This window comes from Nomascus leucogenys, chromosome 18, assembly GCF_006542625.1.
Source record: "Nomascus leucogenys isolate Asia chromosome 18, Asia_NLE_v1, whole genome shotgun sequence".
NCBI lineage: Eukaryota > Metazoa > Chordata > Mammalia > Primates > Hylobatidae > Nomascus > Nomascus leucogenys.
Genome location: NC_044398.1, coordinates 59896868 through 59912714, shown reverse-complemented (window position 1 = coordinate 59912714; position 15847 = coordinate 59896868).

Sequence of the window (15847 nt, the reverse complement as noted above, 5' to 3'; positions counted from 1 at the left end):
AACCACACACACAAAAATATGTCAATAATGTAATTTTCTATAGTTCACTCAGTTTACTAACCTACACATTTATTCAAAAGAAGTTGACCTAAAGGCTCAAAATAGTGGAGAGATGAACATCTCAAAGTGCTTGCCTTCTCATATCTTTGTGTCCTTATTTTCCATTGCTGTAATCACAATCCTTTGTTGTTGAGAATAAATCATATCAATAGAATATGTTTGATATCTACATTCATATATCAAAACTATGAAAAACAAAAAAGACAATACGTTTATATCAATAGCTGTGTTTCAAGGGTGACACTTAGGTTTTTTATTATTAATTTTCTTGTTTTTAATTTTTATGGGTGCATATTAGGTTTATATATTTATAGGGTACATGAGATATTTTGATACAGGCATACAGTGCTTAATTATGACATCACAGAGAATTGGGTGCCCATCCCCTCAAGCATTTATCCTTTTGTTACAAACAATCCAGTTATACCGTTTTAGTTATTTTGAAATGTACAATTAAGTTATTGTCAACTATAGTCAGCCTGTTGTGCTATCAAATAGTAGGTCTTATTCATTCTGTAACTATTTTTTATGTACACAGACACTTAGGTTTTGATGGCAAAAGCTTGGACTTGAGAGGTAAGGTTTCCTACCTTGGATCTATGGCTCTATAATGTATTCCCATAGCTTCATGGTAAAAATTAAAGATTGTTAAGGCCTGAAATCCTAATTTTGAATCCTAAGTCTACCACTTACTAGATTTGTGACTTGGGAAAGTAACTTAATCTTTCCAGGCCTCAACTTAATTATCTATAAAAACGAGAATAATTATAGTAATTATAGAACCTACCTCATAGGGTTGCTGTGGGTTTAAACTTTTTAGTATATATTGATCACTTAGCAGTAGGAGGCCCCCAGTAAGTTCTATGCAACTACTTGCTTTATCGTGATAAGTATTCTTATTATTATCTGCTGAATGATTTTATCAAAGTTATTTAACCTCACCAGACCTATTGGTTAACAGTCTCTATCTCATAGAATTGTGAGGAGGATTGAAAGACATACATCATATCAAGTGCTTGGCAAAGTTTATGGCACATTAGAAGTGCTCAGGATTTGTTGGTGATTTGCAGCCACTGATGTGGGGAATTTCTCAGTTCTCTAGTAGTAGGGCTACAGTGAATTCTCTAGTAACAGGATTCTCATTGATTTTTTAATTGTCTCTAACTCTGTCTGTCCCATTACACATGAGAAGGATGATAAGCTAGAAAGGACCAAACTACTCTGCAAAATACGAGATGTGTATGAAAGAACCTCTTCCATCGTGGCAGCCCCCAAAAAGGTGGAGGTGCTTATTTTCATCCCATTTTGCCAATTTCCAACAGTCTGGCCTGCTACCTTGTAAAAACAGAGTATTTGCAATTATGATGGGAAAATGTTATATTAGCAATATTCAAATTCATGATGACACTTGGAGGTAAATATCAGCCCTGTCAAAAATTGGCTCTTCCTTACTAACTCCTCATCCTTCACAAATCTCTTCTGTGAGCTTTCTTGTCAACATTGTTGTAATGGAGCATGACCTAAAACGTAACATTGCCATATAGAGAAATAGCCACCCAGGATTCTATCCTGAAGAGGATTCTATCTCCAGTATCATGTCCTTTGTTGTAGAGAAAAACAGTTGTATGGCCCATTTTTAAACCAAAGTCCTGTTAGCCAGGACCCAGATGCATATAGAGAACATCTTTATTGTTTGGTTTTAACTATCTCTTCCAATTCAGACAGAGTCTGAGACGGAGCATGAGGAGAAAGTTAAGTGTGCTTTCCACTCTTCAAATTCTCCAGCTCTCTTCCGCAGTTCATCTGATACAGGTCCCTAAAATTGGGGAGCTGACACTCTCATCTCTTGGTCTCCTCCCCAGGATTCCAAGAGTCTCCACATTAGGTTGCATCATCAGTGGGTGCTTCTGTAATCCGACTCTTGGTGTAGGCTGTGCCCAGGAAAATCACCAGGAAGAAGTGGGGAAAAAAACAAAAACTCACCCTGCCACATTTTTTAAAAAGACAAACTCAATTCACCTTGATGCACAATGGCTTAAAAGATAAAATATTCTTTTGTGGTGTAAACAGATGATTTCTATAAAATCAGAAACTCTTTCTTCATCAAGAGAGAAATAGGGTCTTGATTTTTTTTCAGGTAAAAATTCTACCATATGTTCTATTCCTTGCTGCTAGTTTTATTTAGATGATCAAATGTCTTTCCTAAAGTGTCATATTCTCTCATTTTACGTGGTTAGAAACAGGATGTGTAATTTAATTGGGTATTGAGAAATCTGGTTTGATATCTTGAACTAAGGGTGTTTTTTTCCCAATGTATCCATGGCATGTTTTCAAAATAAACCTGTTTCACAATGATATCATGTGCAAAATGACTGGAAGTTTTAGCACATATACTATACCAAAACATCCCTGAAAGGCTTTGAACACAAGTAATAAGGGAAAATAGTGGTGCAACAGAACTGAGAAATCAGTAATATGGTCTTGTGTTCAGAGGAAAACATTAATTTTGATTTTAGAAAGGCTGAATTTGAGATGATAAGATAGTTTCTAAAGAAAGGAAGTTAGAGGTACAACTGTTGTGTATGAAAAACATCAAAGTTATACATGAACATTTTGGAGACATCAAATAGTAGCAATTGTTCAAATTTTAAAAAGAGTATTTTATGATAAACTACCAAGTTGCCTATCAGATACTCATTCTAAGTAATGCTTGACATTCTGAGGTAAGCATTAGAAACATTTCTGTATTTGATTATATCTTGGTACACCACACCTCCAAAGAGGTAGCACAGAATAACTGTTCATATATATCTGAGCCTGAGACCAGCTCTTGGCTTGTCAGTCTCTGGAATTATGTGCATCTATTACTAAACCATTTGCTGATTGTTGGGTTAGGCATCAGTCATATATCATCAGCCTGGGAATTCCATTATGTTCACATGAATTTGAATTTATGTTTGTCTTTCTGTGTGTCATTTTTTCTTTAGTGTAGCTATATAATGCAGATGACACCATGAACCAGATGTCATTTTACACCCAAGAGATGATTATACCTCACAGTTAGCTAAATTGATTTCTATATTTAGTTTACACAAAACCCAGTGATGCTTCTGGACCCAAGATGTTGGTAAATGCAAGACTGGTTACTGAGAATTGTGCAAGGAGAAACAAAAATGTAACTTAACTTCAAAGTCAGTACCCAGACCAAATATAGAATAAAAACTTAGTTCTTCATTTTATCTTCTTTTTTTTTTTTACATCAGGTAATGCAAAAATTTATATTTTTATATTATGTATTTATAAAGTACATGTCTGAATTTTTGCATTTTAAGGGACATTTTAAGATAAAATTCCCATCTATAAAAAAGTCCTCTTTCCTATGTGATTTTTAAATATATAGTGGAACTTCAAGTTAATATTCTCACTTAAAAGACCTAGGCAAGGCCAGGTGGTGTGGCTCATGCCTATAGTCCCAGCACTTTGGGAGGCCAAAGCAGGAAGATCGCTTGAGGCCAGGAGTTCAACACCAGTCTGGGCAACATAGCATCTCTGCAAAAAAAATTTTAAAATTAACTGGGCATGGTGGCATGTGTCTGTAGTTCTAGCTACTTGGGACACTGAGGCAGGAAGCTTGCCTCAGCCTGAGAAGTTAGAGATTATAGTGAACTATCAAAGCAAGACTTTGTCTCTAAAAAAAAAAAAAGACAAAAATGAAAATAACCCAAATTATGTAATGACAAATTACATAATTTTGACTTTTTTAAAAGAAATCCCAAGCCTAATGTTTCAACTTTTTTTTAGTAAAATCTCCAATTTTACATATGTGTAACATATTTATATCATATATGTTACACAACCTACACACACACACGCATATATAAAACATAACATGGTCTAACTTGCCAAAACTAACCCTTATTATGAAAATTAAGCTTTGTATTAATTGACATTCATTATTTTAAATTAATGGTTCCAAATTCTAATGTGTCAAAGAAAAACTTGGAGCTATTTCTAAACCCATAGAGACTCTTACATAATGCTCTGGGCAAAGGCCTAGGAATTTAACTTTTTCATAAATATATCAAGTGATTCTAAGGCTTGAAATCTTCAGACAACTCTTTGAAAGTTGTAAAATAGCTCTAGAGATTTTTTTTTTTTTCTTGAGATGGAGTCTCACTCTGTCACCCAGGCTGGAGTGCAGTGGCATGATCTCAGCACGCTGAAACCTCCAGTACCTGGGTTCAAGCGATTCTCCTGCCTCAGCCTCCTGAGTAGCTGAGAATACAGGCATGTGCCACCTCGCCCAGTATTTTTAGTAGAGATGGGGTTTCACTACGTTGGCCAGGATGGTCTCAATCTCTTGACCTCATGATCTGCCCACCTTGGCCTCCCAAAGTGCCAGGATTACAGGCATGAGCCACCGCACCCGGCCCAGCTCTAGAGATCTTTAAAAACTAGAGGAAATGTTATAGCATTATGGCAATAACCATGTCATAGTGATTACTTTAGGCTGTTCCTTGCAAGGAGTCATAGCATGTCTTCATGAATACAAATAATTTTTTGTAGCCTTATACAGATTCTTATACCAGATGATATATAAGATATATATCTAACTAGGGCCCAGGTGCAGTGGCTCATGCTTGTAGTTCCAGCCCTTTAGTAGGCCAAGGCATGCAATCACTTGAGCCCAGGGGTTCGAGACCAGCCTGGGCAACATGGTAAAACCATGTATCTACTAAAAATACAAAAATAAGCTGGGCATGGTGGCTTGTGCCTGTAATCCCAGCCACTCAGAAGGCTAGGGCACAAGAATCACTTGAACCTGGGAGGTGGAAGTTGCAGTGAACTAAGATAGCACCACCGCTTTCCAGCCTGGGTGACAGAGTGAGACTCTGTCTCAAAAAACCAACCAACCAACCAACCAACCAACCAAACAAACAAACAAACAAAAACCGAGATATTTATCTGACTGGAAGAGTTTGAACTTTGGGAGTCCTGGCACTCTTACATAAGTTTTATATCAAATATAATCACCAAGAAATAATCTTTTTGAGGTATAACTCTAAGACCTTACAAATGCATACTGAGATTTAGAATACTCTGTTATGAACAATGAAAATACTATATAATATGAAACAAACAAAACAGAATCTTCACTGCAGCCTATCAAAAGATACTAAGCATTTAAGAGCCTAAATCCTTTGGGAAAAGCTGTCTTGCAGGAAGAGGGGAACTTGAGTAGGAGGGGATAGACCCAAAGAGTGGGGTTTTAAGGACTTTCTTCTTTCTTCATACTTTCCTTCTCACAACTCTCATCTCTGTAAAAATGTAATTATTTATGGAAAACCCGAGAATTTACAGATTCAAGAGGTGTCCTGGGCCTTCTTTGGTACTGAAAACTGATCTATAAAAGATAAGCCATCATCTTGAATGAATATTTAGAACTCAAGATAAGAACCCTTGTGTACAAACAACATTTTTTATGTCAAGATAGCTTTATTTTGGATGGCAATTGTTCTGGACACTTTTTCCAAGCGAGCATGACAAATGTCTTAAATAGCTCACATGTAATTTCACTGTGAACAAAATTAATCTTACAAAATTATTGTTTCAATTAATGCAAGAAAATACTGCATGAAACTAAATTACCAAGAAAATCAATTACCAATAAACCGACAGCATATTTGTATTATAATTTGTCATTTAAATAATCAAATGTTCTTTCATAAGCTTTAGCTTATTTCCCCAAAAGGGTTGACACGGCATTTTGTCTTGTATTTGAAAGCTATCTTTTGCTGTTAATTTGCATTAAACAAACAACAAAAAGACAAGAAAATCAAAGGAAGTACCCCTATATGGTTCTCCCACACATATTCAGCTATGTGAGCAAGCAGTTAAAACATGCAAATCCAGTTTGGAGGAAATTCGACATCTCTATTATAGATGAAAGGTAAACAAAGCAGATGAAGGATTAGTGCAATTCCAAATTTAAGATATTGCTCTCAGTGACTTATAATAAAGTGGTGTTGCATACGGTGGCATGTTTTAGATGACATTTCAATTGTACGAGCAATTTGCATTCTATCTGACATTAAATAACGTTCTTAGTATTATGAATTCCAGCAGCATCCTCATCTCCACAGCATAAAGATATGAACTATGAGGCACATCTTAATGAAGGGAGTAAGTTTTCCTGTCAATCTGAAATGTGAGACACGGCAGTATCTCGGCTAAAACGCCAGCAACATTATTGTGAGTTGCCCACTCCTGGCATAGTACAAATCTTCAGCTAAGGCATTCTTCTTATTAAATAAAGATCTATAACTGAACACATGTATCTGTAATATCACTACAATCCAAAGAAAATTAAAAGACAGATTATGTCCAGGATATTACATGCACCACCAAAGAGCACTGCTAGAATCTGGTATGGTCTTGTTGCTAAGATACCTGGCTAATGCCACGGAAACGAGCCCCTCTTACTAATCTAGTACAATCCATGCATGCTTCCACATATTTTGGCAGAAGAAAGTAGGAGTCCACTGACAATGGTTTGGGATATTACTAGCCAGTGTTCCTGAATTTATACATTTTTTATCTCTTTCTGGTAAGCTTCAACAATCTTAGTGAAATAAGAAATGTAACACTCTGTTAATGGCATTTGGTTGCTTTATGCCATTTAAAACAAGTAAGATTACATTTTATCCTGCTGCATAGTCAATAAAAGTTGCTTAAAAAGGTAATTATTTAAGTGCCTTTAGTTGCAAAATTGTGATCCTCCCCAAAATGATTCCCCTTAATCTTTACAATTTATATTGTTATATGCACATAAATGACTAACTGCATTTTCTCTCTCTATGGCTTTCTTCAAGGAGAATGCAATATACCAGTTTCCCTGAGGGCAAACTGAATAAGAAATCAGGACACTAAAATGAAATACTTTTATCAGAAATTACTCACAAACCTATGATGCACAAAGCTGGTTTTCAGTGTTCATGTTCCAAAGATTTTTGTTTTATTCATTTAAGAAAAAGTAGACAGAGATAGAGAAGATTAAAAGCTGTTTCCTGAATAATAGTAATATATAAAATTCCAGAATGAAAAATAGAGACTTTGAGACTTCCCCTGTACAGAATGCAAGTTCACTTCCCACCTTCAGGTAACATTTTCAAAAAAAAATTTGAAACAGTCTGCCTTTGTTAAAGCAAACTATGCAAAGATTCCTACTGAAAAATCAAATAAATTTTTAATGTAAGTGTGTTCCTACTCTGCAGTGCAATATGATCTTTAGAGCATCAGTGACGGTAGTTCCATTGAGCTCAAGTTATGATAACAATAACTTTTGTAGATGTTCATAGCTGTCAAATATTATTCACTAAAATGTCAGAAAATGTGATAAAAAGTTAAACCAGAAAAATTATTCTAAAGTAATTGGTTCAAGTCAAGAAGGCAAGGAGAGGTCAAACATTAATCCCTATCCATAAACAGTGAATGAACTATAGCGGAATCACAGCCATATTGATTTTTTTTGGAGGAAACAATTGTATACTGTATAGGTGAACACACAGAGTAAAGTGGATGTTTATACATGCACTACTGGGAAAATTTATAGGTGCGTATCTCAAAGATATTTATTGATTTAAACAAAAGTTTTTCTTCAGGTTTACTAGATTTTCCACTCAGATTTGCTTTCTTATCAACAGAGACTTAGCCAATCTCTGATAGGAATAAATTATTACCTGAGTACGCTAAGTTTATGTTACTCACACTCTTTTCTGTTTTCCAGTCCATGGATTCCCAAGGTCATATTGGAGGGTTATTTGACCAAAAGCCATGGGGACTTCATGGATTTAGAATTCCATTTGCAATGTTATGACAATAGCTCATCATGATATTGTGTCTTTTATTAGTGCTAAAAACAAATATTGCAAATACCAATGTACTAAAAACACCTAGATAACACCTAGAAAAGGTTTACACATGTTTATTCTTTTATTCATATACTTCCAATATTTTGAGCCCCTCAGGACATTGTTGCAACGAAAATTATTTCTAAATTACTGCCTAGGAACAGTATACAAGGGTAACTGTATTACGAAACGCGAGATTGTTCATGACAAAGAAGAAATAAATCAATAACAAGTGCAAGTATCTCACAAACTGTTACTTCAACATAAATTGTCCCTGTAAGAAGGACAGAAAAATGTTTTTACAAACCTTTTACTTTTTTCAATTCTCACTGGAATCCCATGTCAGAAGAGAAAATGGCTGTTTGCTTAGAATAAACTGTCTTAGCTATCTGCGTGGACCTGACAGTAATGGCAAAGGATGGTGCCGATCAATATCCATCTTCTTCATTCCTGAAGTAATAACTTTCAATAGGAAAATCTATTTACTCTTACTTACCTTTATTTTATTTCATTTTGCTTTAAAGAAGTTCATTCCAGAGGGAGGGTTTACCTTGCAAACAGCAGTTAACAAACTGATGATTTAACTAAGGACTCTGGGCCAGTCGGCGTGTTACCATTTGCCGTACCTGTGTGTTTGTTAATGCTAAGAAAAAACATATTTCTCTAGATTCTACATTTATTATTCAAATAACAGTCACTAGAAGCCTTGCAAGGCCCACAGCTACTTTATATGGAAGGTATATCAGCAAGGTCAGTCAGAAATAAGGGTCAACATTCACATTCTTACATGCAGGGCTTCCTGAATTTTTTACATTCTGTCTGCTGAAGACAACATATGACATTGTGCTGTATGATAAGCAAAACATCACTGGATGAGGATTTAAAAAGGAAACCCCAAACACTTTCCTGGGAAGACCTGTAATAAAAACTATAGCTAGGAAGGGCCCATGTATCCTCTGTCCAGGTATACAATACAAAGGAACTTTCACCCCAAGTTATCACAACAGTTAGTATTTTAAATTGCACTTCAAAATGAAGCACTCTACATATATGATTATAAGCACTAAAATAAAGCATTTTTCAATGTTTGAAACATTTTTACTTCTCTTTACCTCTTCTGTCTCCCTTCCAGCGCTGTGACTGTTTTATAATCATAATAGATTGTATTCCTATTGAGCTAGAATTGGCTTAAAAGTTACAGTTTTCTGTTTCCTAAACATACTCGTTTTACAAATTATCTTTTTCAAGGGGATGACAATTGACACTTCAAATGTCAGATGTCTAATAACATTCAATGACAATTCTTGTCAGTGAATCTATTGAGTGATTTTTATCTTATTAATTTTTTATTTGTGAAACTGTAATTAAAAGTCACTATTTTAATATACACAAAAATTCATGTAACTGTCTTTATAGAACTCTGGAAGTAACATCATGAAAAGCAAATATTTTTATAAATATTTAGATTTTAATTTTCCACATAAAATTTTTTTTAATTCTTCACATACATATATATACACACAGTGATTTCAGACTATGAATATTAGAGAACCTGTTTACACTAGAAATGTTGCTCAAAAACACTGATATTAATATCAATAATTTAAAGTTTAAAATAACAGGAATGAATTAAATAGCAATCTGAGACTACTAATTCTCAATGTGAATTTTTAAGCTAATAATTGGTAATTTATTTTAAATCAAAAGGAATAATAAAAACCCATTTCTGAATTCTGGGTTCATACATAAATCTCAGAACACTCACTATGTGTATTTGTTACTAAGAAAGGAGATCACTGGTATTAAACCCCTGCTTAAATTAACTGCAAGATGGGAAATAAATTAAAGTCAGTACTCTCCTTAGAATTTGTAAGAAAACATATATTAATATAGATGTAATATAGCAAGAGAATTAATTGCAAATAAAGTAAAATATACACAATGATGAAGATAAATTACATTTCATTTCTACTATCTAAGCATTCATTAGTAAGAGGATATCAGCAAAGAAAAATGCATGTATGCTTTATTCGTTTGATATTTGCACCAGACATAAAGGATCACATTTTACATGAAGGTGATCAGCCTTTCACTTTGGCGAACTTCTCTGCATGCGTTTTTGTGTGTGAGCATGTGCACTAGGAAAATAATACATGAGAAAGCTTTTCATACTGTTCAAACACAAAAGACAGATACTCTAGCTAAATAGGGCCCCCAATAAATCTGAAAAAACAGCCACTGACAATTTTATTTTAAAAAAAGATAGTTTCACTTGTTAAAAGGCACCAAGGGATTAGAAAAAAAAAATCCAAGGTCTTAAATATTTTAGAAAGCTTTTGGTTGTTGTTGGTCAGTGACAGTAATCTTTATTCATTGGTTTGTACCTGCAACATATTTTGTGGTAGAAATTCATCCACTATCTTATGTTCTATATATTGTCATTAAACTATATATCATATACTTTTCAAAAATTATTGCATTTATTTTAGGAAAATCACAATATATAATAAATATTGCTCTTTATGCATATACATTATAAAGGAATCTTTTTTATAGGATTAATTATCCTATAAGGAAGAATAGATATTATTGAAAATATACACAAATATTAGGGAAGACAAAATTTAAGGCAAAAGAAGTTGAAATCTCAAATTTAGAGATGATAAACACCACTATTTATCCCTCAGAGAATACCCATTTTAATACTCTAATTAAAATTGAGTATCTGCAAACTTATGTTGTCAATAACTATTCAATACATGTTAATTGAATACGTAAAAAAGAGAAGTTAGATTACGCTTAATAACATTTTCGGCTTTGAAGCTTTACTACAGGCATAAATAGTAAAGCTGCACCTGGCCTTACCTAGGTCTTTTAAGTGCGAATATTAACTTGAAGTCCCACTGTATTTTTAAAAATTATATGGGAAGGAAGACTTTTTTTATAGATGGGAATTTTATCTTAAAATGTCCCTTAAAATATGAATGTCCCTTTAAAAGAAGACAAACTTATTCCTCTCACCTGTTCATCAGGTTTTACAAAATCAGAACTCAAAATCTTGAATACTTTTATAATTACATGATTAAAAAATCTTAGTACCAATAGGTTAGATGCATTGCATTTGTGAGTTAATTTTCATATCTTCCTGTGAAGAACTCCAGACTACCAGATATGAACAGTGCACTAGACTGAGGCATATAGGAAAAAGCAAGATAAAGAAACTCGCACAGGCCACTACTTCTACACACATTCTACAAATGGAAATTTAGAATTATATTTTATTTGGAGAAATTACATTTTAAAATGTTCTCAGCAGGAAATTGTTATTATGTAGAAAACTTCAGATTATCATTTTTTTTTCTAAATGATATCACATAAAACACTTATCTATTAAAATCATCATTATGTGGAATAGTGATTGCCAGGGCTTGGGGGTAGGGGAAATGGGGAGATGTTGGTCAGGTAGTATTAATAAGACTTTAAAAATATAGCCATTAAAAATAAATATTTAGGGCACCTAGCAAGCTATACCCATCATAAAGTCATAGAGCCCATGGAAGAAGCTCAATAAATATTTTCTTGATATATTTATTATAGATATGTGCCTGTGTTTATCTATGTTTATATCTGTACATATATATAACAATTATACAACTAGCTAGATACATGTGCAATTCCAGACAAGTGCTTATACTCTGTTACTCCTCTGCATCACTCAACTGATTTCCTTCTCAAATCTTCATTTTCTAAGGTTTTAAAGAAGTGAACATTTGCATGGTTTATGATCATATTTTAGATCCCAACAAAGGACATGGCCATAATAAGGCATCTAGGCCATAATCTTAGGATCAAAATTACACAAGTTGTAATAACTGGAACACAAGGCAATTTGGCTTGCTCAGATTTCTCCATAGTTGCATTATTTGTTTTTATGTTTAACTAGACAGATATACCTCATCTCTATTTTAGAAGATTCCCAGGCTTTATACCTGAATTCCCTCAAATCTGGACCCCGAAAGAACAAAATTAGTTTACATACACACTTAAATTGTTCAATAATTGATTACAGCTTTGGCACGGCAAGAATAATACAGTCACAACAATAGAGTTGCTAATCTGTATGAAGTAATTGTACAAATGCCTTTTTATATGACACAGCACTAGTGGAGACCTACATATCATAGTCGCCGGTGTTCATCTACATCAAAACTTTCTATCACTCTGTGTATTTATTTGATTTTGACATATTTATAAAAAGTCCATGTATGTGTGCGCAATGAATCTCTAAATTATTAAACTCAATTGTATCAATGACTTTTTTAACAAACAAAAATAATTCTGCCTACTTCAATGTTACAGTAAGAGATAATTTCAGAAATGTAAAACAGCCAGCAAATGATGGAGTGAATAGTACAAGAGTAGCTACATTAGTCTTCCCTTCTTACATGCAGGAGCTCTAAAAATGCTGTTGGACACAGAGCTTTATTCGAAGAGGTTTCACACATGCATTTTTAATCAGGATTATATTTCACAGAGATCTGTCACCGCTCACAAGTGCAGCTGGCCAGTCCTCCTTGAAATGTATCAGCTCTCAGTCTCAGCCCTGAACTAGTTTTTCTTTGTACAAATCTGGACGTGGTGATCCACAGGGCGGTGTTTTTCTTAAAAGGAAATAATAATCCCCTAGAATTGCACAGGACTCCTATGCACATTGTTTGTAGTTCAAACACACAACTACTTTAACCTGAAACTGTCTTCAGAGCCACTCTCTCCACAAAGTTAACAGTCTAAACATTTGCCTTTCAGGTATTTGCTAAACCTAGAAGATCTAGTAAGTGGTTATTTTAAATTCAGTCATTTACATAAATGTTTGTGTTGAATTAATCCTATGCTACTCTTCTTGATCTATTATATTATTAACCTATTCTCTCTCCTATAATAACTAAGACCACATAATAAACAAAATACAGTGAAAAAATGTTTACATGGATATGTTTCTCGAATGTGCTTCATATGTTGGACATATAATGTGGTGATACTGTAAAAGTATGTTTTTACTATGTATAAACTATGTATAAAACTATGTATAAACTATGTATTAAATATCCTACAGAAATTTATAAATGCAGAGGAATGACTCATGTGTGTATGTATAGCTATATTCCCAATACTGCCTGAATTGGCAAAATTTATGTAAGTATCAACAGAGGAGATTAAAGGTTGTAATTACTATAAAAGTATATGTTGTTTTGAAATATACTTTCACTAAAAATATATTTTAGAATAATTATATTTTGAACTTTTCAGGTTATAGCAACAAAATTTACTCTTAGATATTCAAATTAATACAAAAATAGAAGTTTTTTTAAGAGCTTAATTTTATACATAGTATGTTTAATGTCTAATGAATACCAAATCGCTATTAAAGCACACCCAGCACACATAACATATCTAGTAACTAATACTTGTCTCAAAATATGTTTCCAAAAGCATGTGTGGAGAAATATTTTTCAGTTACAAAAGTTTCTGAATCTGTAACAGTGCAAAGCACTAGAGCCAGTTTAGAATCTATAAGTTGGGAACTACTGTACAACAGCATATGTCCAGAAAAATACACCAACACCAACAGCACAGGAACACTCACATGAAGTAACTATATCTATATGTTGTCAAGCAACTGGTCATAAAAGCACTGAATAAAAGGGCATTTGAAATTGGATAGTTCTGAAAATACCACAGCTGATTTTTTATATTCTCTGACAGTTAAGAACAAAAAGACCTTCAGACAAAAATTTTAGATACTCCCTGTGATATTTGACTTCCTCAAAGTTTATGCATAAGATTACCAGAGGTCTGGGAGTCCCAAATAAAAATCAATATTAAGCCACTTGATTCTTGATTCTCAATTGCTTCATGTTCATAAAATCACTCTCCATCATCATCATAAACACTATACATTTTAACATCTGTAATAGCATTTTTAAACCCAGAGCTTACATCTACAACACTGGGATGAAGAAGGCAGCTTAGGATATTACAGTGTCCTTTTTAGAAATTTTATATTTTTCATAGTTAACATTCTCTTTAATTTTACCACAATCAAAAGGTTTGGAAATTACATTTCAAAATTCTATTGCAGGTAATTAGCAGCAATACCAATGACTCAACATTTTCCGGAGCTTAAAAGATAAAATTGCCTTACAGATCCGAATTGTTGTCTAGTTTAAGTACAAGTAAAAAGGCGGTATTAAAGCAATCATACTTTTTTTATCTATTACTTTAGCATTTAGTTAACAAGAAATCCTGGCTTTTGAGTTGCTTAGCCAACAACCTTGAATAGCACATTTATATTCCCCAAATGGTTTCATGTTTCCAAAGTGAAATTTTACAAGATATTAGTTTAAAATATTTATTTCTGTTTAGAAAAATCTGTCTGTGGTCTCAAAAAATCATCATATAAACAACTTTCTCTGAGCAAATATTACTATTTAACATAAAATATGGAATAACGGTAGTAAAATAAAATCATTTAAAACATGATATTAAAACACATAATTTCTCACAACCTAATAGAATGTCATTACAGAAGATTGACTGATAATATAAAGTTTTACATTTTTCCCAAAAATGTAGTTAACATCCACTATAAGCTAACAATTATATTTACAAAAAAAAAAAAAGTGCAAACCTAATCTTCCTTGATCCTGTTGAAATCTAAGAGATTATAACTCCTGCATGTTTATAATTGTATTTGTTTTTGAATATATAGGATGATTTTTGAAAAGAATTGTAAGCATTTTCAATTTATTGTACATGCATTTTTCTGGTATCACAAAGAAAGCAGTAAACTCAAAGCCAAAACATCTGTATTTCAATCTTCCTTTTACAACTTGATGCCCCAAATCCTTGAATCTGCATTTTCTCATCTGAAAAATGGGAATCGTTTCTGTCTTGTTCCACCTGTCTCACAAATTTGTGAGGGTGAGAGATAATTACTCTCAGTGATCAGAACACATTCTGTTTCCAGAGCATGTAGGCCTCATATGTAACAAATTTCAATCTCAAAGGAATGAGGTCAGTGTCTTTATCACATCTCCCTATTTTTTTTAATGACAAGTGTCACCAGAAAATGTCTTATTTATTTATTCATCTTTCTATCCATCATCTCCCTCCATTAGAGTGTGAGACCCTTACTGGAAGCGACTTTGTCTTTTTCATCACTGTATTCCCAGTGCCCAAGTCAGTGCTTGGCTCATCAAAGATGCTTCAATATTTGTTGCTGGTCTAATTACATAAAAGGTATGTGTTCAGATAAGTATGTGGGAATATAGGCCCCTGCTGCCTTCCCCATCAGTGTCTCAGGCCCACATGCTAATAGATCTGTAAGGTGTAGGTGACACAACCATCGCATTCAGTAAAAATGACTCAACTAAATAGAAGCCTTTATGTTTATAAACAGTTTCACATTTACAAAGGGCTTTCCCATGGCCTACCTGACCTAATACTCTCAACAGCAGGTATACAGGATTGGTATTATTCTTTCTATTTATGCCAGACATAAGTGATGTCATTGTCATATCAAAGGCCAAACTATTCATTGTAATTTTTTCAGCTTTCTGCCTATTTTGTTTCTGCAACTGTTTCTTTCTCTCTCACATCATGGCTTCTCCCCACTCTACTGGATCATTCCACCAGCACACAAACCTTCTGTAATGTTATCTATCTAAAAACAAAACAAACTCTCTTTTGATCCCTCATTGAGCTGTAGCTACCCCTCCCTTTCTCTGCGCCTCTTTCTAACAAACCAACTCTAAAGGATGTCTATTCACTCTCTCTACTTCCTATCTTCCAGTCCCCCATGAACCAACTTCAATCAA